The 25327-nt window shown below is 41.2% G+C and overlaps 1 pseudogene; it reads left to right on the top strand.

The window, feature by feature from the left end:
- The first annotated feature begins 626 nt into the window (after nt 1-626).
- LOC140627913 (ATP synthase F(0) complex subunit C2, mitochondrial pseudogene) lies at nt 627-1122 on the top strand (annotated as a pseudogene).
- The last annotated feature ends 24205 nt before the right edge of the window (nt 1123-25327 follow it).

Raw genomic sequence — 25327 nt, 5'->3', positions numbered from 1 at the left:
CCCAGGACCTCGGAATCACAACCGGAGCTAAAGGCAGATGCTCAACCACTGAGCCACCCAGTTGCCCCATCATTTCAGCATTAAAAAAAAAAGATTTAAGTAATTAACTTATTTAGCATGACTCAGGAGAAGAGCAGAGGGAGAGAGAAGCAGAGAGCGAGAACCTCAAGCAGACTCCAAGCTGAATGAGGAGCCTGATGTAGGGCTCAATCTCATGACCATGAGATCGTGACCTGAGCTGAAATCAGGAGTTGGATGCTTATCTAACTGAGCCACCCAGACGCTGCTCAACATTTCCCCTTTTCCTTCACTCACCAAGGCCTGGCAACCACCAATTTGTTCTCTGTTTCTGAGTTCAACGTTTTTAGATTCCACATATAAGTGAGATCATAAAACAGTATTTGTCTTTTGTTGTCAGACTTATTTCACTTAGCAAAATGCACTTAGGACTCATCCATGGGGTTTCAAGATACATAAAAAGATATACCTATATCTATATCTATATATATGTATATAGATATTTTTTATCCATTCATCTGTCAGCTGATGCTTAGGTTGTTTCCAAGTCTTGGCTATTGTAAACACTGCTGCAGTGAACACAGAAGTGCAGATATCTCAGTCTCTGTCTTCTCTGCACTGGGATCAGCTCCCCTGACATAGCCCTTCGTCTCCTGCAAATGGACACTTGGTCAAAGTTCATCTCTACCCCCTTCTTTGTCAGGAGCACCTCTCAGCTGTTGAGCTGATCACTGTCTGCAGTGGTCCTAAAGCCACCAGAAACACTGACAGAGGAGGGCCTCACAGCTTGGCAGCCCCAAGTCCCCTGATCTCACGTATTCCTATGGCAGCTTCTGAACCAGTGACACTTCAAGGAACATCAACATAGCAGCCGAGTTCATTGGGGCCGAGGCTGCCAAAGTAGGGGTGGCTGGTTCTGGGGCTGGAATTGGGACTGTGTTTGGGAGCCTCATCATTGGTTATGCCAGGAACCCCTCTCTGCAGCAATAGCTCTTCTCCTGTGCCATTCTGGGCTTTGCCCCCTTGGAGGCCATGGAGCTCTTATGCCTGGTGGTGGCCTTTCTCATCCTCTACCACGAGAGGGAGCCATCTCCACCCCCATAGGTCTTTCTCCTGTGTCTCATCTGCCCTGTTTGTTCCTTTTCCTATACCTCCCCAGGCACCCTAAGAGGAAGTGGCTGGCTTAGAGAGTTTGACAGAGAGATGACGAATAAATACTGTATTAATAAGAAAAAAAAAGAAGTGCAGATATCTCTTCAAGATACTGTTTTCATTTCCTATATATATACCCAAAAAGGAGATTAATGGATCATATGATGGTTCTATTTTTATTTTTTATTTTTTTTTTTGAGGAATGCCCATACTATTTTCCACTGTGGCTGTACCAATTTGCATTCCCACCAACAGTGCACAGGGTTTCTCTGTACATCCTGACCAACACTAGTTATTTCTTGTCTTTTTGATGATAGTCCTTTTATTTTATTTTTTTAAAGATTGTATTTATCTATTCATGAGAGAGAGAGGCAGAGACCCAGGCAGAGGGAGAAGCCGGCTCCATGCAGGGAGCCCGATGTGGGACTCGATCCGGGGTCTCCAGGATCACACCCCGGGCTGAAGGTGGTGCTAAACCCCTGAGCCGCCTGGTCTGCCCCCATGAGAGTCCTTTTATTTATTTATTTTTAATTTTTTTTTATTTATGATAGTCACAGAGAGAGAGAGAGAGTGGCAGAGACATAGGCAGAGGGAGAAGCAGGCTCCATGCACCGGGAGCCCGACGTGGGATTCGATCCCGGGTCTCCAGGATCGCGCCCTGGGCCAAAGGCAGGAGCCAAACCACTGCACCACCCAGGGATCCCCATGAGAGTCCTTTTAATAGGTTACAGTGATCTCTCACTGTGGTTTGGATTTGCATTTCCCTGCTGATTAATGATGTTGAACCCTTTTCATGTACTTTTGAGCCATTTGTATGTCTTTTTTTTTTTTGGAAAAATGGCTATTCAATTCCTCAGCCTAGTTTTAAATCTGATTATCTGCTTTTTGCTGTTGAACTGTATGAATTCCATGTAAAGTTTTGATATTAACCCCTTATCAGAGATATGATTTGCAGATAGTTTATCTTCTGTAGATTTTCATTTTGTTGATTATGTATTTTGCTGTGCAGAAGCTTTTCAGTTTGATGTAGTCCTACCTGTTTATTTTGGTTTTCAGTGTATCCAAAAAATCTTCTCCAAGACCAATATCAAAGAGCTTTTTTGTTCTTTTCTTCTAGGAGTTTTATATTTTCGGGTCTCACATATCAGTCTTTACTATATTTATTTATTTATTCATCTATCTATTTGTTTATTTATCCTTACTATATTTAAAATTAATTTTGTGAGTGATGCAAGACAGGGGTCCACTTTAATTCTCTTTCATTCTTTTGTGGATATCCAGTGTTGCTTGGGCTGGGCTGTGGTGCTGGACCACGTGTGGGAGGCTCTTGGGGCTGACGCCAGGATCTTCAGATACATGACTTATCTTTTGAGGCTTCGGTTCTTCTATATGTTTAACAAAAACACTGTTTTGTAAATGAACAACATAACATTGTTGGCCAATCTCATATTCCAAAGGAACAGTTAATTAAAGAAAAGTCAGAAAATGAATGATAACAGGCCACTGACATACTTGGAGCCAGTGAGGAGAATTCTAAAGAAGTCTTCCTAATATGTTTTTACACGCTAAATGGATTGTTCTGTGTTCCCCAAAGCACACCTGAAGTGCTCACTTCCTCCTTTGTTGATTGACTTATGCATGTCTTGCCTCTTTCCAAATTGGGACTTCAGGTGACTTACAATGACGACACAGAGTACAATCAGAAATCCTTAACACAGGGAGAGACACCGAAACCAAGAAGTAGTTCGAGGAGAGGACAAAAACAAGGCCCAGAACTCCTGAATGAGGAAATCATGTCAATTATTCAGAGTTTGGCTCTGTGCTCTTTAGAGGCCAAGGCTGATCTGGGAATGAAATGGGTTCCAGAGCTCTTATTAGTGTTCGTAAGAGAAATAATGCCACTTTTTTTCCTGAATGGACTTACTTTTACTTTTGATTTCTTAGAGAAGTTTGTCACAGGAATGTTTGTATAAGGGGTATTAGGAACTGCCCCCTTGTATTATGAATGATAGATTAACCGGGGTATTAAAAACTCTAGAGACTTCTGTGTGTACCCTCTTTCCATGCTTTGATCTAGTGCTAATTTGCTCTCTATATCCCAAAAGCAGGACTCATTCCAACCTTTCACGTTCAAGGTGTTGCTCCTAAACTAGATTGTTTTTGCCCCTGTTACAAATTTTGCATTTGTACCAAATTCCAGTTTTCCAAAAGGAGTTAAGAATGCTGAGTCCCATGACATCTGGGTGTCTCAGCGGTTGAGTGTCTACCTTTGGCTCAGGTCGTGATCCCGGGAGTGCTGGGGTCGAGTCCCACGTCAGGCTCCCTGCATGGAGCCTGCTTCTCCCTCTGCCTGTGTCTCTGCCTCTCTCTGTGTGTGTCTCTCATGGATAAATAAGTGAAATCTTAAAAAAAAATAATGCTGAGGCCGCAGGTGCTCAAACATTTGGCTCTGTTCTAGGAAGCTGGTATTTGGTTGCACATAGATGAATATAGTTTTGCTACTGTCATTTTCTTTTTCTTCAGCCAGTTACAGAATTTGAGGTTAGGGACAGTGAGTCTTTGGAGAAAATGTAGATTATGAAAAACAGGTTAATGAATATGAAGGAAAATATTCAAGTAATTCTGGAATGCCTTGACATAGTAACTTCATAGAAATGTCTCACGTTAGGAGTCTCTCATGTTCTGTCTCCCTCTCTGATATTTCCCACTCATTTTCTCTCTGTTCCCCTTTATTCCCTTTCACTATTTTTTTATATTCCCCAAATGAATGAGGCCATATAATGTTTGTCCTTCTCTGATTGACTTATATCTGGGAAACGAACAAGGGGTGGTGGAAAGGGAGGTGGGCGGGGGGTGGAGGTGACTGGGTGACGGGCACTGAGGGGGGCACTTGATGGGATGAGCACTGGGTGTTATGCTATATGTAGGCAAATTGAACTCCAATAAAATAAATAAAATAAAATAAAATAAAATAAAATAAAATAAAATAAAATAAATAACCTCTTTTTGAAAAAAAAAGAAAAGAAAAGAAATGTCTCACGTAAGTTGTTCATTGCCGTGAGGGCAATTTGCCATGATGTTTAAAAAATGTATTTGTTGCCAGACCTTCACATATTTGTACCCACTTCTAAAACTTAGGTCAATTTTTTGCCAGCAGACCATCTGGTTACCTTTCATAATTACCCGTGTTTCTTTTTTTTTTTTTTTTTTAAATTTTTATTTATTTATGATAGTCACAGAGAGAGAGAGAGAGGCAGAGACACAGGCAGAGGGAGAAGCAGGCTCCATGCACTGGGAGCCCGATGTGGGATTCGATCCCGGGTCTCCAGGATCGCGCCCTGGGCCAAAGGCAGGCGCCAAACCGCTGTGTCACCCAGGGATCCCAATTACCCGTGTTTCTTAATATTTTAGTAACCACCTTCCCCAAAATAGTATATAGACTGTATGTGTAGCTGTTATAATGAGAAAGCAAAACTCATAGGATGTACTTGAAAAAAAACGGTTTTGTTCTTCCTGCTGTTCTTTTAAATCTTTTCTGGCCCTTGGGTGCTTCCCCTGCCACAGATTTTAAGTCGGACAGAGTGTTTCTGGTCATTCCTATGTCATAGTTTCTTGATCACTGCAACTAAGACCAAACCAAACGAGCAGAACCACTCTCAGTTTGAGAATCACAGTGCCCTGCCCTGGGGTGCCTGGGTGGTGTCTGACTCTTGGTTTGGGCTCAGGTCGTGATCTCAGGGTCCTGAGATCGAACCCCACTTTGGCCTCCTTGCTCAGCGACAAGTCTACTGGAGAGTCTCTCTCTCTCTCCCTCTGCCTCCCCCACCCCGCACCTCTCTCTCTCTCTCTTTCTCTCAAAAAAAAAATATATATATATCTTTTAAAAAAGAATGACAATGCCCTGTCCAATATTATTACTATTTCTTGAGTCGTCTTTTACCCTCCCACAAATTCTGCAATGCTCCAAAAGGAAGCCTGAAGTTGGGCCAGGCAGGAGTGGCCTCTTCCTTGAGGCTTTTCCCATCTACAGCTTCTATTTTTTTCCTTCTATCTTACCAACCATATTTCTGACTTTTCCACGGTTGGAGTACAAGGAACGAGAAGAAACAAGGGAAGCAGAAAAATTCTTATTTGGCATCGTCCTGGGGATCAGATATTGTACTGCCTGCGTCTGACATTAATTTAAAACTGCGTTACACTTCAACTTCCCCTTTCTGGATCTTTCCAACCTCCTCGGCCTGGACAAAATGTGGAGCTTAGGTCACCAGATTTAGTGCCTTTAAATCAGCTCTCCATTTCTTGTACAGTCTGTGTTCTTTGAAAGTGTAAAATACCGGTTGATTGTGTCTTGCACCCTGCTAGGGACACGTGGATTTCTACGTTGCAGAAGAAGAGTAAGTGCTATCAGGTCTCCTGAGACTTGCCTTTAGGATGTCCTTGAATCGCTTCTCGGTAGATCTGTCCTTTTATCCGACTTCCAAATGCGCAGATATATGCTCAGACATTTTCCCATGTCCCCAGGGAACCCCCCCCCCAAGCTAGCCTATGTTTTATTTCATTTGCTATCACTTTATCTGCTGTTGGGGATGCACTTCTTAACGCAGTTCTCAGCACTTTGGACATTTTCCTGTCCCCAAGTCCCCAGCAATCACCATTTCCCTTTATCTCTCTCCCAGGAAGTTGTCTTTTGCACCCTGTTGCATTAGGATCTCTGGGCATTCTTCTTACATACAAGCAACATACAAGACCGGTAGCTGTGAACAAATGTATAGACGTTTCTTAATGCCATCACTAACTTAATCCTAATATATCCTTGGCTCCTAACATTGCAACTAATAATGGTAGGAAAAATAAGAGCAGCCAACATCTACTCAGGATGTAGAAAGTTCCAAGCAGCTAACATTTACTCAGTATGTAGAATGTTCCAGGCACTGTTCTAAGTGCTTGTTATGTAGTAACATATGGAATGCCCCCAGCGACCTAGGGAAGGCACTCTTACACCGCTCAGTGTATGAAGAAGTTGATACATGGGGCGTCTCTGGGGGGGCTCAGTGGTTGAGTGTCTGCCCTCAGTTCAGGTCGTGACCCCAGGGTCCTGGGATCAAGTCCCACGTTGGGCTCCCAGTAGGGAGCCTGCTTCTCCCACTGTCTCTCTCTCTCTCTCTCTCTCTCTCTCTCTGTATGTCTCTCATGAATGCATAAATAAAATCTTTTTTAAAAAAAGATGTTGATACATGAGGAGTTCAGGAACTTACTCAAAGTCTGACAGCTATGATTGTGAGTTTGAAATCCACACTCAACCAATGTGCTAATAATAGCAGTCAAACAGCTTTTCAGTGGCTGATTATGAGTGTGTAGCGTCCTGCTTTCAGCTTGGTGCCAAGACTTTTTTTGTCAACCAGGCTACTTCTCAGGTGTTTGCTTTGGAGTTTTGTTTGCAGCCCTCTCATGCCTCCCTATGCCATAATTTTAAGTTCTGTGGAAACATTCCTTGGTTCCTCATCCCCTGTCGCATGGATCTCATCAACTAACTGGCTACAACTCAACCTTTCTGGAAAAAAAAAAAACAACAACAACAACAAAAAACCATTTCTGCTAAAAAAAAAACACACATTTCTCTGTGAAGACACCCCTCATTCTTGTGACTGGATCTGGTCCTTCCACTTAAAATTCATACGGCCCCGTGAATTTCTTCTTAGTCTTTATTACAATAATCCTTGTTGTAAGGGGCCGTTTTAATGCCTGTCTCATCCTCTGTGTTGCATACCCAAAAAGAGGGGGGACCATATCTGCCTTATGTACTAAGTACTGCTAAACAATGACCTCTCTTTTTTTCTGTTTTTTTTTGGGGGGGGGTGGGGAGAGTTGTGGGTTTTCTTTAATGTAGGACTCCCTTCACATGGGTCCATTTCACTCCTTCACTTTGTCATTAACTGATCCAAGCTGGACAGAACTTTCTGGTTTTCCTTTACTTCTGGTTAATCTAATGGATTTTCTGTCCATTTTATTTGATCCATCAAGCCCTGAATCTATATGAACCCTGACCTCAAGCAACTATAAGCCCAAAGGAAAAGAAATTAAAAAATCCTGAGAATAAGAGGTGCAGTGTGATAAATGCTGAGATGTATCTTATATCAGAGTTCGGAGCGTTTCTGAAATGGAGTAACACCTTAGACCCCCATAGCTAAGCTGCAGTGTGTGTAGTGGATCCTCCTAATGCCCTCAATAGTTTTCTCTAAAAATGTTAGGAGGAAGAAAGTAAAAGTAGACTTTGGAACCTATTTTAACCTATGATTCCTGTCTCAAAAATAGTTTCTTTCTACACTACACCTGCCTCCTTCAGGAAATCGACACCGTTGCACAAAGCATCTCTTTCCTTTTTAGTTGTTCTTACTTGACGTAAGCACAGCTTTCAGCCTTGGCCGGATGAAGCAGGTTGTTTGCAAAAACAAAAGAGAAATCAGTGTTTTCTCAAATATAACTTCAGCCTAAAAATAGATAGTGGCTATTTTATTTGCAGTTCACACCTACCAGTCCTTCTTGTTGTTGGCCAAGCCCCATTCGGTTTTTGCGACACAGGAGAGACAGGTTGTGGGTGAGCGGAGGGCGAGAGCTCCATGCCTGTTAGCCCTGGCTGCTGCTGCAGAGCCTGGAAGGGCCCACCCTGTGTCTAGCACTGTCACTCAGCCCCATAGGGACAAGACAGTTTCTCTGCAGGTGGCAGCCACAGGCCCCTCACTGGGTGTCGATCCTCCCCTAAATTTCTAGATATGGGATCATGAAGATGCCTGGGCAGGCCTCAGATCCTCTCTTGAACATGCTTGTCTGTTTTGCAGGGTACTGGGACCTGCCTGTCTCTGAATTATGAATCTCTAGTTGTTGAATAATGAATTTTCCTTTGGGGAAGTTCCGTGTTTCCTCTGCTGCTCCTGGAGAATAGACTACCCATTATTTTCATGTGAAATACAAATTAATCCATTAGAAAATTCTTCAGGCAGTATGGTCTTGGAGCCTCATAAGAATCCTGGGAGTGAGGCTTGGCAAAGTCATTGACTGCTTATTTATTACACATGAGGAAACGGGCAAAGGGCAGAGCTAGCCTCAACGTGCTCTTAGCTTGTCACCAAATGATGATGTCCTCAGCCACTTCCAAAGGGGATTGAGTCATATTGACACGGACCATCAAATTCCTTATTTCCCACCTCAAAATGCCCCTAACCCTCTCTGTCCCACCTCAGAAAAATGAGTTCATTTTCTGTGCCAAGGATGACCCCCATGCTTGCGTTTAATTTGTCTTTTTCTGACTGTCTCTTAGAGGGAAGACCTCTAACCAAGTCTAAATCTTCTGTTTTGTAAACCATAACCTTTGATTATTGTAGTTTGCTCTTTTGATTTATTTCTGACAAAATGTTTTTCTGGCAGACTTACTGGTGAAGGCTCTTTCGTGGGCTGCTATCAATTAGGAAAGTTAGCCAAGGTTGGTTCAATTTATCACACTACTGGATCCATGTGCAAGGCAAACATTAGCGTGCTGCTTTTTGCAAAGCCTTATAATGGGGTTGGGGGCAGCATTGTGGTCAAGAAGGGAACACTGCCGGGACGCCTGGGTGGCTCAGTGGTTGAGCACCTGCCCCTGGCCCTGGGCATGATCCATGGTCTCGAGATCAAGTCCCGCATCAGCTCCCTGCCTGGAGCCTGCTTCTCCCTCTGCCTGTGTCTCTGCCTTTCTCTCTCTGTGTCTTTCATGAATAAATAAGATCTTAAAAAAAAAAGAAAGGAACACTGCCTTTGCTCAGCTCTTGATTTCAATGGATCAAAATCAAATGGATTTTGATTTCTGGATCATTTCAAGATCAAATGGATCTTGATTTCTGGATCTCATTCTCTTTATAAAAAGTATGTCACTGAGAAAATGTTATTTGTTTTGCCTAGTATGTTAACCCAATATCCTAGGTTTCATGGAAGCATGTGCTTGGGCCTTACAGTTAGGCCCAGTGCAGTATGTTTCTATTTCTGATCCTCTGTTATGTTTGCCTCAAAATCAAATAGTCCCTGTAAATGTATCCCAGGAAAGAGAGAGCATCCCCATTCTCTCAGGCTACTTAGTAATTACTAAGGAAAAGAGACTGTTTCTCTTCCCTCTTTATTCTCTAAAACATGCTTGTGAAACTGGGCTATCTGATTCAGGGTCAGGAAATATACTGTTTTTCCCACGATGAGGGTAGCTGATTCAATAGGCAAAGAAAGGGCTCAGAGGATGCAATAATGAAAATAATTCCTTATGTCTATAGACTAATGTTCAGGGCAGTAACTACCACTTCCCCCACTTTTAAAGTCCAATATGTCAAATAAGAAGATAGCAATTAAATATACACACTAACTTTTGCTGCCCCTCATTTCCCATCTGGTTCAGGGATCCCTGTTCCACATATTCAGCGAATACTTGAGAGCCTTCAGTGTGTCAGGCACTGTACTTGGCACTGGGGGTAAGTCGTTAACAAAATTGACAGGACGGGGATCCCTGGGTGGCTCAGCAGTTTGGCCCTGCCTTTGGCCCAGGGTGTGATCCTGGAGACCGGGGATGGAGTCCCACGACGGGCTCCCTGCAGGGAGCCTGCTTCTCCCTCTGCCTGTGTCTCTGCCTATCTCTCTCTCTCTCTGTCTCTCTCATGAATAAATAAATAAAATCTTTAAAAAAATGGACAGGAAAAAAAAAAAAAAAAAAAAATGGACAGGAATCCCTGACCTCATGGTCTTGACCTTGTAGAGAAGGGAGACAGACAACAAAGGGATTATATGAATAAATTATAGTAATTTAGATGCTAATGAGTTCTATGGATAAAAATAAATCAGCGGAAGGGAAAAGGTGTGCTGAGGCGTTATGGTCATGAATTTATTTATTTATTTATTTATTTATTTATTTATTTATTGTCACGAATTTATTTTTTATTTTTTTTAAAGATTTTATTCATGAGAGACACACACAGAGGCAGAGACACAGGCAGGGGGAGAAGCAGGCTCCATGCAGGGAGCCCAACGTGGGACTCGATCGTGTGACTCGATCGTGGGACTCCAGGACCACACCCTGGGCTGAAGGCGTCGCTAAACCGCTGAGCCACCCGGACTGCCCTATTGTCACGAATTTAAATAGAGTGGTGGTGAAGGCCTCACCAAGAAGGTGTTATCTGAGCAGCCCCCAAGGGGAGGCTACAGGGCCACCTCTTATTTAGCTGTGTACTCTTAAGGGTGTGATTAACTTCTCTGAGCCTCAGTTTCCTCATTTCTTATTTATTCACTTAATTTTTAAAAAAGGTTTACTTATTTTTTCATGAGAGACACAGAGAGAGAGAGAGAGAGAGAGAGAGATTGAGAGGGGCAGAGACAGGCAGAGGGAGAGTTTTCTCATTTTTTAAATTAATTTTACTTGAGTGTAGTTGACACACAATGTAGCATTAGTTTCTGGTGTGCAGCATAGTGAGTCCACAAGTTTAAACATCATGCCGTGCTCACCACGAGCGTGGGGCCATCCGTCACTGTAGGCCGCTATTGCAGTACCATTGACCTTGTGCTGTGCCTTTCACTCCAGTGACCTATTCATTCCGTAACTGGAAGCCTGTTTCTCCCACTGCCTTTCGCCCATCTTGCCCATCCCCACCCCTTCCCCTCTGGCAACCATCAGTTTGTTCTCTGTGTTTACAGGTCTGATTTAATTTGTTTATTCTTTTTTTTTAAAGATTCCACATGGGAGTGAAATCATACAGTATTTGATATTCTCAGTCTGACTTATTTCATTTAGCATAGTACCTTCTAGCTCTGCCACATTGTCAAAACCGGCACGATGGCATCCTTTTTAGGGTTGTGTAGTATTCCATTGTATGAATGCACCACCTCATCCTTATCCATCCTTCTATTGATGGATTCTTAAGTTGCTTCCATATCTTTTTTTTATAATTAAATCCATTTTAATAGTGAAATGTTTTTAAACACATTTAAAGATCAGAGACTAATATAACATTTAATGTGTCAACGTATTTGTTTCAGATCTTCTTTTTTTTAATAATAAATTTATTTTTTATTGGTGTTCAATTTGCCAACATACAGAATAACACCAGTGCTCATCCCGTCAAGTGCCCCCCTCAGTGCCCGTCACCAAGTCATCCCCACCCCCCACCCTCCTCCCCTTCCACCACCCTTAGTTCGTTTCCCAGAGTTAGGAGTCTCTCATGTTCTGTCTCCCTTTCTGATATTTCCCACTCACTTTTTTCTCCTTTCCCCTTTATTTCCTTTCACTATTATTTATATTCCCCAAATGAATGAGACCATATAATGTTTGTCCTTCTCCAATTGACTTACTTCACTCAGCATAATACCCTCCAGTTCCATCCACGTTGAAGTTGCTTCCGTATCTTAAGTTGCTATTGTAAATAGTGCTGCAATACATCTACAGGTGCATATATCCTCTCACATTAGTGTTTTCATTATCTTTGTGGCTAGAGGATAATAGTTACCTCGCAGAGTTATTTTTAAAATTAAATGAGAGGATGTTAGGAAAGTACCTGTCACCCAGTAAATGATGAATAAATGGTAGTTTTATTAAAAATGAATCAGGGGATCCCTGGGTGGCTCAGCAGTTTAGCGCCTGCCTTCAGCCCAGGGCGTGATCCTGGGGTCCTGGGATCAAGTCCTATGTCGGGCGCCCTGCGTGGAGCCTGCTTCTCCCTCTGCCTGTGTCTCTGCACCCCCCCTTTCTGTGTGTCTCTCATGAATAAATAAATAAAAAATCTTTAAAAATAAAAAATTTAAAAAAAATAAAAATGAATCCCTTCCAGTCATCTGAGCTCAAGTGTTTCCTAAAATGAATTAACGTGAGTTAGTGTTTTCTTTGTTTTCCTTCTGACGTATAGTTAACTTTTCAGTTAATTTTATCTCTTGGCTTCTGGATTTGCAAGGTGCCAGGTGGTTAAGAAGCATTAGAATTGTTATCTCCCATAATCAGTTGCACTGTCTGCCTAGGTAAGGGGACTTAATGAGTGGATTAGACTTGTCAGCCAGCTCCCTTGAGTTCATAGTTTCCTATGGAATATGGCAAAAGGAGCAGTAAATAGAAAGCTTTAAAAAAAAAGTTGCCATGAGACAGGAAGAGCCCAAAACACAAACGTGGCTTCAAAGAGATTGAAACATGACCTAGCTATAAATAGGTGTATACAGAACCAATCTAGCTTAATAAAATGAACACCGATTGTGTTCTAAATGCCACAGTGACTTTGCCCAGTGCCAACAGAAAGATTAAATTGAAATGTTACAAGAAACAAAGTAATCAAATGTAATTAGGAGGAGAAAATGAATCCAATAGAAATATTTCCCAGGCTGAAAATTGATATAGTAAACAGCAATAATGCGTTCATGTCCAAAGGGCCGCATAATTTAGGGAACTAGATTTTCCTGGAAGAACTCTCACAGTGATTTAGATGTAGGATCTTTCTCTGAAGTCTTCCAAAATTTTAAGTGTTCCTAAATACCTGACATTCGTCTTGGTAATGTAGGGGAGGAAAATAATTTTCCTTCTACTCTTCTAGGTTCTTGAATGAGACCTCTCCCCCATGGTAATAAAAGACAGATGAATGGGAGAAAAACAAACTGAAGATGAATAACATAGGTACCTCCTGTATACATGGGAGAGACCCAGGAAAACTGAGTAACTCCCTGATTTGGCCCAAGCCACCACCTTAAGTATCATCTCCAGCCAAAGACAAATGGAAGGGATAGGGACGCAGTTATGAGAAGTTATTAGGAAAAGCCCGATAAACAGGGGTATGACTGTTACACAGATTTAAGTTACTGTCTTCTCCATTGATGACAGTTTCCAGAGATTTACAGTTATCCTCTTCTTCCCGGTACAGAGAGGGAGACACCCTTGCAAACGGAGAGTTCCCTTATACTTGTACATGTCTCTTACAAAGGGGTATCTTTTAATTGGTTTTCTGAGCTTCTCTTGTGTCTGCTTTTTAAAAATAACCAGTCTTGGGCTGCCTGGGTGGCTCAGTCAGTTAAGTGTCTGACTCTTAATTTCGGCTCAGGTCAATGACCTCAGGGTCCTGGGAGGGTCCCTGCATTGGGCTCTGTTTTCAATGGGGAGTCTACTTGTCTCCCTCTCCCTCTGCTCCTCTCCCTGTTCTCTCTCTCTCTCTCTCTCTCTCTCTCTTTTAAATAAATAAATAAATCTTAAAAAAAATAACCAGCCTTGGGGGCACCTAGGTCATTTGTGCATCTGGCTCTTGATCTCGGTTCGGGTCTTGATCTCATGGTCATGAGTCTGAGCCCCATGCTGGGCTTTTTGTGCTGGGCTTTGTGGAGCCTACTTAAAAATATATACATTAACCAGCCTAAAATAATCCTTATGCCAAAGAGGAATGTTTTGTAGTGGCAATTTTTTCTCCCCTTCAGTAACATGACCTGGAAATGTGACATTCACTCTCATTCAGGAAACTTGAGGATGGAAGTAAAGGTTTGTAATGAATGTGGAGGTCAGGGTGGTCCCAGGACACTGAAACTTCGAGGCTCAAATGGTAGTAAGTAGGGGAGACTATAGAACAATGGAAAAGGTATGAACTCTGGAACCAGGTGTTGGTGTAATGGCTCTGTTTTGTATGTACTAGATATTTGACCTATCCTCTCTGTGCTCAGGTCTTTTTTAATCTCTAAAATAGGGAATAAAGGGGAAAGGAGAAAAAATGAGTGGGAAATATCAGAAAGGGAGACAGAACATGAGAGACTCCTAACTGTGGGAAACGAACTAGGGGTGGTGGAAGGGGAGGAGGGCGGGAGGTGGGGGTGACTGGGTGACGGGCACTGAGGGGGGGCTTGATGGGATGAGCACTGGGTGTTATTCTATATGTTGGCAAATTGAACACCAATAAAAAATAAATTTATAAAAATAAAAAAATAAATAAAATATTATGTTCAGCAATTTCATGTTTGAGCCAAATCGTACCTACCCTAAAGGTAGTCTATTAAGGGATTGAGTTAATCAACAGGAAGTGATTAAAATAGTGTGTGAAACATAGTAAGTCCTATTCTAAGTATTATTATAACCAGGTCATCTAGTGAAGCAAAAGTCTATTGGCTGGCCAGTGAGGATTTATCGCTCTGGTTGATTGTTCACCATGAAGCCTACAGGTCAGCCCTATGGAAAGGGAAGCTATAAAAGATGAGTCCTACTGAATCAGATTGGCCCCATTTTTCACTCCCTCTCTGTTTGGTCAGAATCATGACAGTAGGGATAGCATCCCTACTAGAATTTATGATAACTTTGGAGCCATTGATGAAAGAATGCATTGTTTCATTTTGTTTTGTTCCCAGTAGGGTATAGTTGTATATACTGGGAGAATTTACCTCCAGACTTGGTTTGCTACTTTTAAAAATATATATTTTATTTATTTATTCATGAGAGACACACAGAGAGGCAGAGACACGGGGAGAAGTAGGCTCCACAAAGGGAGCTTGATGTGGGACTCGATCCCGGGTCCCCAGGATCACACCCTGGGCTGAAAGCAGGCGCTACACCGCTAAGCCACACGGGCTGCCTGGTTTACTACTTTAATGCAATGTGCTTTTTCCCATCTTCCTGAAACAGATTTAGTCCCATGTTTGAAATTATATCTGTGAACTCAGGTCTCCAAAATGTGTGCCTCTGTCCCCCGAGTTCTCGCCTGCATCCAGATGTTTGTGTACAAAGGTCTACTCTGCATCTCAACATAGATGTTTGACATCTCAAACTTGCGTCCAAAACTAAGCTTTCTATTCCTTCTGTAAACCTCCTCTGTCTCATTAAATGCCAGCTCCACGTTTCCAGGTGCTTTGGCAGCAAAATATTGGTGTCATTCTTGGTTTTTCTCATTCTCTTCCACCTCGTAATAAATCTGACATATTTATATTTTTGAATGACATACATTCAAAACATATCTGGATTCTGACCACTTCTCACCGACTACACCAAGGATATCCTTGTCTAAATCACCACTTAGGATTTTTCTAATTGCTTTGTCTCTTATTCTCATCCCACACAACAGAGAAAGTGATCCTTTGGCAACATAAAACAGCTCATGCCACATCTTTACTTTCGGCTCTCCAGTGGCTTCCCGTCTCATCCAGAACAAGCTCCAATGTCCGTACTAGTATCTCATGGTATGTTCTCATCGTCTCATACCATCTGCCCCTGTTGACCTCTCTGACCTTATCTCTTCCCACTGTCCCCTTGTTCATTTCACTACAGCTGCAATAGCCTCCTTCCTGTTCTCCAATGTGCCTAGCAATTTCCTTTCTCAGTGGTTTTGCGTTATGCTTATTTTCATCTGGAATGCTTTTCTTCCAGATATTTGCAAAGATTAAACTATCCGTGTATTCAGGTCTCTTATCAAATGTTATCTTATCGGGGAGACTTTATACACCTCATGAAAAATAGTGGTCCCTGTAGGTAGTCCTTTTTTTTTTTTTAAAGATTTTATTTATTTGAGAGAGGGAGAAGAAGAAGAAGAAGAAAGAAGAAGAAGAAGAAGAAGAAGAAGAAGAAGAAGAAGAAGAAGAAAAGAAGAAGGAGGAGGAGGAGGAGGAGGAGGAGAAGAAGAAGGAGCGTCAGTGGCAGGCAGAGGGAGAGGGAGAAGCAGACTCCCTGCTGAGAAGGGAGCCTAATGTGGGACTCGATCCTAAGGCCCCGGGATCATGACCTGAGCTGAAGGCAGATACTTAACCAACTGAGCCACCCAGGCGCCCCCTGTTGGTACTCCTGTCCTTGTTATTCTGCTTTGTCTTCCTTCAGAGCACTTATCACTCTGACATATGATATGCATTCACTTATTTTTAAATTACTTACACACCACTTACCTATACGTATTAATATATGATATGTGGGTGTACATCCATATTACACACACCACCCCCGCCACCATCACCGCCACTGCCGTTACCAGAAGCTCCGGGAGGGGCATGGAACAGATGCTTCCTCCCAGTGCTCAGAAGGAACCAATTCAGAGTGCTTAATGTAATGAACTCATCAGGTTTCCTGTAAAGACAACCAGTTAATATACATACATACACCGCAGAAATAGTACACCAAACTACGTAGAAATTAGTATTTTTCTACTTAAAATATCATTTAGCTTAAGACTTCTTAGGACATTTGTGAAAACAGCTTAAATCCAATAAGGTTCTTGATTATTTTTTGTAACTGGACATGATTTTTACAAATGAAAGAGCATTCCAATTAAATGAAACTTTGCAAAATATTGATATCTGATAAAAAGTTGCCTTGTGGGGATCCCTGGGTGGCTCAGTGGTTTAGTGCCTGCCTCCAGCCCAGGGTGTGATCCTGGAGTCCCAGGATCAAGTCCCACATTGGGCTCCCTGCATGGAGCCTACTTCTCCCTCTGCCTGTGTCTCTGCCTCTCTCTCTCTCTCTCTCTCTCCGTGTTTCTGCCTCTCTCTCTCTCTCTCTCTCTCTCTCTCTGTGTGTGTGTCTCTCATGAATAAATGAATAAAATCTTTTAAAACAAAAAGTTGCCTTGTGCAATTTCTGCAAATTATGCTTGTTCTGAAAAAAGGTGTAATGCCCTAAGGATAAAAAAAATTCTAAACAAAAGAGAGATAGAAAGAGAGAGAGAGAGAGAGAAGGAACCAATTCTACAATACTTTGATCTTGGACTTCTGGCCTCCAGAACTGGGAGACATTAAGCTTCTGTGGCTTAAGGTACTTGGTTTACGGTGCTTCGTTAAGGCAGCCTAAGCAAACCAATACAGTGTGTGTGTGTGTGTGTGTGTGTGTGTGTGTGTGTGTGTGTTTTATCACGATGAGGAAATTCCCTTTTAGTCTTGTTTTTGAGTCTTTTTCTCATGTGGCCAAGAACACAGCTCCCTTAGGGACAGTAACAGTTGCTTTGGTGCTGACTTCACAGTTGCATTATGAATGGTCAGGATGCATACCATTTGCCATGGTTATGTTTTTCCTTATTTTTTATTTTTTAGAACAGTTTTGGGTTCACAGCAGAAGGTACAGAGAGATTTCCTGTATACCCTCCGCCCCCACACATGCGTTGCCTCTCCCGTTAGAATATCATACAGAGTAGTTCACTAGCCTACCCTAAAAATCTTCCATTTGTCTTCCTCGCCCAACCCCTTGCAACCACTCATCTTTTTATGGCTTCGGGTTTACCTTTTCCAGAATGTCATATGATTAGAATCATACAGTATGTAGCTTTTTCACATAGTAATATGCATTTAAGACTGCTTGCCTTTTCATGGCTTGATAAACTTATTTCTTTTTAGTGCTGAATAATAATGCATTGCCTGGATATACCACAGCTTGGTTATCCATCCACCTTCTGAAGGGCATCTTGGTTGTTTCCAAGTTTTGGCAATTATGAATAAAGCTGCTACAAACATCTGTGTGCAGGTTTTTGTGCGGACATAAGTTTCAACTCCTTTGGGAAAATACCATGAACTTGCTGGATCATGTCTGTATGTCTAGTTTTTATAAGAAACTGTCTTCCAAAGTGGCTGTACCATTATGCACTCCCACTAGCAATGAAAGAATTCTTGTCATTTCACATCCTTGCCAGTATCTAATATAGTCGGCGTTCCAGGTTTTAGTTATTTTAATGGGTGTTATCATGGTATCTCATTGGGGTTTTTTGTTTTTTTTTTTAATTTTTTTTTATTGGAGTTCAATGTGCCAACATATAGCATAACACCCAGTGCTCATCCCGCCAAGTGACCCCCTCAGTGCCTCATTCATTTGGGGAATATAAGAATTAGTGAAAGGGAATAAAGGGAAAGGAGAGAAAATGAGTGAAAATATCAGTGAGGATGACAAAACATCATTGTTTTAATTTGCATTTCCCTGATGATGTAGGATGATATATGATGTGAAGCAGGTTTCCATGTACTTATTTGCCATTTGCATATGTTTTTCTTTCTTTTTTATTTTTTTAAAATTTTATTTATTTATTGGTTTATGTATACAATGGAATATTACTCATTAGAAATGACAAATATCCCCCCCATTTGCTTTGATGTGGATGGAACTGGAGGGTATTATGCTGAGTGAAGTAAGCCAATTGGAGAAGGACAAACATTATATGGTCTCATTCATTTGGGGAATATAAATAATAGTGAAAGGAAATAGAGGTGAAGGGAGAAGAAATGGGTAGGAAATATCATAAAGGGAGACAGAACATGGAAGACTCCTAACTCTGGATAAATGAACTAGGGGTGGTGGAAGGGGAGGAGGGCGGGGGGTGGAGGTGACTGGGTGACGGGCACTGAGGGGGGCACTTGACAGAATGAGCACTGGGTGTTGTTCTGTATGTTGGCAAATTGAACACCAATAAAAAATAAATTTATTATTAAAAAAAGATTTTATTTATTTATTCATGAGAATACACAGAGAGGAGAGAGAGAGAGGCAGAGACACAGGCAGAGGGAGAAGCAGGCTCCATGCAGGGAGCCCGACATGGGACTCGATCCCGGGGTCTCCAGGATCAGGCCCTGGGCTGAAGGCGGCGCTAAACCACTGAGCCACCCGGGCTGCCCTTTCTTTCTTTTTAAATAAAATTGTTTATTTGAGATAGAACAAGTGAGAGAGAGAGCACATGAGTAGGGGGGAAGGTAAGAGGGAGAAGCTGGCTCTCCACTGAGCAGGGAGCCCAACGTGGGGCTCCATCTCAGGACCCTGGGATCATGACCTGAGCCGAAGGCAAATGCTCAACCGACTGAGCCACCCAGGCGCCCCTGCATATCTTTTTCAGTGAGGTTCCTGTTTGCTTTCTTATTGTTGGGTTTTAAGAGTTCTTGGTATATTTTGGATAACATTCTTTATCAGATATGTCTTTTGAAAATATTTCCTCCCAGTCTCTAACTTGTCATTTTCTGTTGGGAAATGTTTCAGAGCAGAAAATTTTAATTTCAGTGAGGTCTAGCTTATCAATTCTTTATTCCACGGATTGTGCCTTTGGTGTTGTATCTAAAAACCATTGCCATGCCCAAGGTCATCTAGGTTTTCTTCTGTGTTATCTTGTAGAGGTATTATAGTTTTGTGTTCTATGTTTAGGTCTGTGATCCATTTCAAGTTAAGTTCTGTGAAGGGAGTAAGGTCTATGTCTAGATTCATCTTTTGCATGTAGATGTCCAGTTGTTCCAGCACTATTTGCTCCATTGTATATTGTTTTTTCTCCTTTGTCAAGGGTTAGTTGACTATATTGATGTGGGTCTATTTCTGGACTCCATGTTCCATTGGCCCACTTGTCTATTCTTTTACCAATGCCACATTATCTTGATTACTGTAGCAGGGCATATAGGTTCTACTGTTGCTTCCCTAAGTAGATGGGATTACCTCTTGGATCACAGCTTTGCTGGGCTGGAGCCAGATCATAAGGCTGCTGATGGGTCCACAGTGGAATTTGCAGTTGGCAGGCCTATTGCTAGTGACTCTGGCAGGCAAAGACCCATCTGTTCTTTGGGTAGATGGAACGGCCTACAGGACATTACGGTGGTACCAGGACGAGTGTCAATTTCAGTGTCCACAGTTGGGTTCTCAGATAATGGGCCTGTTACCAGTTGTATAGATGGGGGAGGCTCCCGCCAGGTTCCTGGGTGCATCCCTGGATGGGCAGAGTTTTTTTTGCAGACTGTGGCTGGGAGGGCCTGTGGTCTAGTTACAGGGCCATTAAAATTAGGATCTCCAGGGACACAGCCGCTGGGCCACGTGACTGGCTAGATTGCTTGTGGACTGCTGCTAGAAGGGTCTGAAGCTGAGCATAGGGCACTGTTAGGATCTCCAGTGGCACAGACAGGATTGTCTCCTGCCAGGATCCTGGGTCGGCAGGACTACTTATGGAGTGTAGCTGGGGTAGGCTAGAGTCCAGTTAGAGAGCGGTTTCAGAATCTACAGTTAGACCAAGTTTGGCAGGCTTGTCTCCAAGGGCTCCCAGACTATGCCTGAAACAGGCTGGAGCAGAGTCACAGGCCACTTTGATGTCCACAGCCAGGACCAGGTCTGTGGGCCTTTTACCTGGGAAGCTAATGGATGTGATTCCTCATAGATCCCTTGGTGTGTGGTGCTGTTGGCAGAACCAAGGACACACGAGGCTGTAGCTGAATCCACAGCAGGTATAGAGCTGTTTCTGGATCTACAGCCAAGACCAGAGTTGGCACATCACCCACCTGGGTGTGGACATGCCTTCTCAAAATGGCTTTCCTTGGTCTTGAACTTGACCAAAGATTCACAACTTCCTACTGGATCCCAAGGCTCCCATAAAGGCACTTTTGTCAATGAATGGCAGCTAAATCATTGTTACTATGGGGGGATATGAGTAGAGGACCTCCTAGTCTACCATTTTGCTGATGTCACTCCTGTTATTTTTTAAATCATTATTTTTTAAGTAGGCTCCATGCCCAGCGCAGAGCCCAGTATGAGGCTTGACCTCACGACCCTGAGATCTAAATCTGAGCCAAGCTTAAGAGTTGGATGTTCAACCGACTGAGCCATCCAGATGCCCCACTCCTGTTATTTTTTTTTATTTTTTAATAGTTTATTTATTTATTCATGAGAGACACAGACACACACACACACAGAGAGAGAGAGGCAAAGACATAAGCAGAGGGAGAAGCAGGCTCCATGCAGGGAGCCCAATGTCGGACTCGATCCCAGGACCCCGGGATCACGACCTGAGCCGAAGGCAGACGCTCAACCACTCAGCCACGCACATGCCCCTGTTAATTTTTTAGATACACCTTTATCAAGATGTGTTTCACATACCATAAATTCACTATTTTATTTTTTTATTTTTTATTTTTTTAAATTTGCCATTTTAAAATGTACAACTCAGTGGTTTTTAATGTATTTTACAGAGTTGTGCAACCATTACCACAATTTAATTCCAGAACATGTTCATCATCCCAAAAAGAAACCCCATACCTAATAGCAGTTATCCCATCTCTCCACTCATCCAGCCCTAGTGCAACTGCAACTGTATAAAATGGAATCACAGAAAATGTTGGTCTTTTTGGTTCACTTATTTCACTTAATATTTTCTTTTTTTTTTTTTTTTTTTTTTTTTTTTTCAATGTCACTTAATATTTTCAACATTGATCCATATTGTAGCATGCATCAGTACTTAATTCCATTTTTACTGCAGAATACCATTCCATTATATGGAAATACTGCATTTTATTTATCCAATTATCTTTTGATGGACATTTGAGTTGTTTCCACTCTGGGGTTATTTTAAATAATGCTGCTATGAGCATGCAATGTATAAGTTTTTCTGTGAACATGGGTTTTCAGTTCTCTTGGGCATATACTTAGAAGTGAAATTGCTGAAATATATCGTAGATATTTGTTTAATATTTCAAGGAAATGGCCAAATATTTTTGGAGCCATACACATTAAAGATTACATTAAAAAAATTTTTTTAAAGTAAACTCTCTATTCCCAGCGTGGGGCTCTAGCTTATGACCTTGAGATCGGGAGGTGCATGCCCTACTGACTCAGCTACCCAGGTGCCCCTGGAGATTAAATATTTTTAAGAAAAAGTCACATCATTTTTTTAAGATTTTACTTATTTATTTGAGAGAGTGAGCAAGCGAGAGAAAGAGAGAGAGAGCACAAGTAGGGGGAGAGGCAGAGATACAAGCAGACTCCCCACTGAGCAGGGGGCCCAACGTGGGGCTCAATCCCAGGACCCTGCTATGGTGACCTGAGCCGAAGGCAGATGCTTAACTGACTGAGCCACCCAGGTGCCCTGAAAGTCATTTATCTTTAACTATAAATTAATATTGATTTATAAGGTCAGTACTGAATCTGGCAGGTAATTTCTCAGGGTTTGTATTTGCTAGGTCCTTTAAAATATATATTCTGGTCATTTGTATGTACTTTTTTCCTTAAGTAGCAGTACATGCCCTTTTTGGCGCAGTCTTGTCAGCAGTAGTAGAAGACCAAAGTGGTGTATAATCCCTATGAATTTTTGTTAGTATAATGCTCATACTTTTGATTACTTTGTATACCCTGTCAAAACAAATTTTATTTTAATCTATAGCACTTTGAATTTTTTATTATTCTCTAAAATTTAGGTTTATCCATCTCCAAGTGGCACCATTGCCAAATTATTCAATCAAAATCGTTTTAATTTACTGGAAGAATAAAAAGTAAGTCTTACTTTTTCTTGTTTATACATTATACAAAAATCATTTGACCACATGTTTTTTTTCAGCCTCCTATTCTGGTATTTTTAAATGCATCAACAGAAAATGTAAAGAGTTAATTCTGGAGTAGATTTTAGAAAATGGAAAAAAAAAAAAAAAAAAAAAAAGAAAATGGATTTTTCTTGTTCTCTACTTAATTTTGTAAAGTTGAGAACATGATGTATGTAAATTTATGGCATTCTGATCAACAATGAATAACAATGATATATAATAAGATATTCAATATTCATAAAGATGCTAGGCATTTAAATATAGCACTTTGATAATTTTTGCTAGAAACATTCATTATTTATATATAATAACAAATAGGAATAGAATATACTCATTAAACTTTGAAAAAGGAAAAATGTCTTCTTATCTCCTGATGAATTCAGTCCATTAAAGGCCTTTGTCAATTAATGTTTATTGTTTCACACTATGTTTCCTATTTGTCTGACCCCCTTCACTGAAAACAAATGTACATTACAGTTTCCTGTTATTCAAACTTTTCACCAATAATAAAAGTAGAAATAAATCTGTGGCCATGATCAGTGGGCCAATATTTGAGAAAATGGTAATGGCATTCAAGAGTGGAATTCTTCTGATGTATACTGTAGGACATACTCCTCCATAGAGCAAATATCTCTTTCAAAAATCCCCCTCTAGAAAGGAGAGAAAATGAGTGGGAAATATCAGAGAGGGAGACAGAACACGAGAGACTCTTAACTCTGGGAAACGAACAAGGGGTGGTGGAAAGGGAGGTGGGTGGGGGTTGGGGGTGACTGGGTGACGGGCACTGAGGGAGCACTTGACGGGATGAGCACTGGGTGTTATTCTATATGTTGGCAAATTGAACTCCAATAAAAAAATTGAAAAAAAATATAACATCTAAAAATGAAAAACAAAAACAAAAACAAAAAGCCTCCTCTAAGTAACATCACTTCTTTCTTATAATTCTTCTTTTAAATAACTTCTTTAATGTATTCTGAAATTGAATGAAGCATTGTAGCTTTCATTTTTTATTTTGTTCTTATTTACTTCCTTGCCATTTTTCATTGTGTTTGTCTATTACCTAATCAATCTTAAATAACAATTGGATAATTGCTCAGTATATCTTGAAGTATAAGCTCATCTACAAACAAATCCTTTTTTATTACCATTTTTCTGGGATTGTATATGTGTATTTGTATATGTAAAAGGCATCACTGAGTAAAAGAGTTGAATAACAAGACTTGTTTTGGGGCACCTGTGTAGCTCGGTCAGTTGAGTGACGGACTCTTGGTTTTATTTAGCTCAGCTCATGATCTCAGGAGTCGTGAGATTGAGCCCCACTCCCCCAGACTCCTCGGGGAGTGGGGCTCAATCTGCTTAAAGATTCTCTGCCTCTGCCCCTCCCTCCACTCACACTCTCTCCCTCTTTCTCTCTCTCTCTCTAAGGTAAATAAATAAATGAAACTTTAAAAAATAGACTTGTTTCTAAAGAAGACTAAACATTTTGAAAACATTATTTCAGAAACAAAACATCTAGGCTAAGAAATGTTATAACATATTAAATTTTCTTTTGTAAAATATTTATTTTTTAAAAAAGATTTTATTTATTTATTTGACAGAGGGAAAGTGGGAGGGAGAAAAAGACTTCCTGCTGAGCAGAGAGTGGGATGTACGGCTTGATCCCAGGACACTGAGTCATGACATGAGTCAAAGGCAAGATGTTTAACAGACTGAGCTGCCCAGGTGCCTCTATTTATTTATTGAGAGAGAAAGGGAGAGACAGCAAGCCTGAGTATGGAGTGGGGAGGGACAGAGGAAGAGGGAGAAAGAATCTCAGCCCCACAATCCAACGATCATGACCTGAGCTGAAACCAAGAGTTGGATGCTTAATCGACTGAGCTACCCACGTGCCCTAGCATATCCAATTTTCTGATAATTGATATGAACCATTTTTCTGAAATGCTACTTTTATGTATTGAGATGGTACAGTGGTTTGCTGTTTTGTGGAAATAATCCTGACCTAGGCATAAATGTAGAAGCTTTAGGGATCCCTGGGTGGCTCAGCAGTTTAGCGCCTGCCTTCGGCCCAGGGCGTGATCCTGGGGTCCCTGGATCGAGTCCCGCATTGGGCTCCCTGCATGTAGCCTGCTTCTCCCTCTGCCTGTGTCTCTGCCTCTCTCTCTCTCTCTCTCTCTCTGTGTGTGTGTGTGTGTGTGTGTGTGTGTGTCATGAATGAATAAATAAAATCTTTTAAAAAATAAAATAAAAAGTTTTAGAAACATAAGGTCTTTTGGAAAGGATAGGCATAATGTTGAAAACTACTTCCTTGATCTATGATAAATGTTCCAGATGAGACATGAATCTGGATAGTCCCATATCCTAAGAAAAAAAGGATGCTGACTTTATATTAATATTGGATTTAGAATCATTGGACCCATTGCTTTTGATGAGTTGCATTAAGCTCATTGTTAAGGCCTTCAATTTTTCCTCCTGCTTCATCTGAATTTCAGGATTATTAGTTCCTCCATGTACCTATGCGTCTATTCAGTCTTCAATAGATATTTATTGAGTTTTTATAAGTTCCAGGCACTATTGTAGGTTCTGAGCATAAAATGGACAGAACAAGAAGGTTGAGGAAGATTACATTTTCTTGGGAGAGGGGAGCTGAAAATAGGTTATTCAATAAGTAAATGTATTGAAAATTATTTTAGATGGTAATGAATATAGTAGGAAGGGAAGAAACAAGATGTCACAAGCCTACTTTTTACCCAAGCTGTTCTTAATATACATAGTAAAATGCCCTAGCAGCTGTTCTCTATTTAAACAGTTTTATGCTATTCCCAAACTTTAATAAAATTAACAGTAGAGAAAATCTGTCTTTCTTATAATAAAGCTTATGCATTCACACTTATTGTATATAATTATCATTAGGGTA

The sequence above is a fragment of the Canis lupus genome, chromosome X, assembly GCF_048164855.1.
Source record: "Canis lupus baileyi chromosome X, mCanLup2.hap1, whole genome shotgun sequence".
Lineage (NCBI taxonomy): Eukaryota > Metazoa > Chordata > Mammalia > Carnivora > Canidae > Canis > Canis lupus.
The sequence above is the reverse complement of the archived record's forward strand: the minus strand, read 5'-3'. Positions and strand labels throughout refer to the sequence as shown.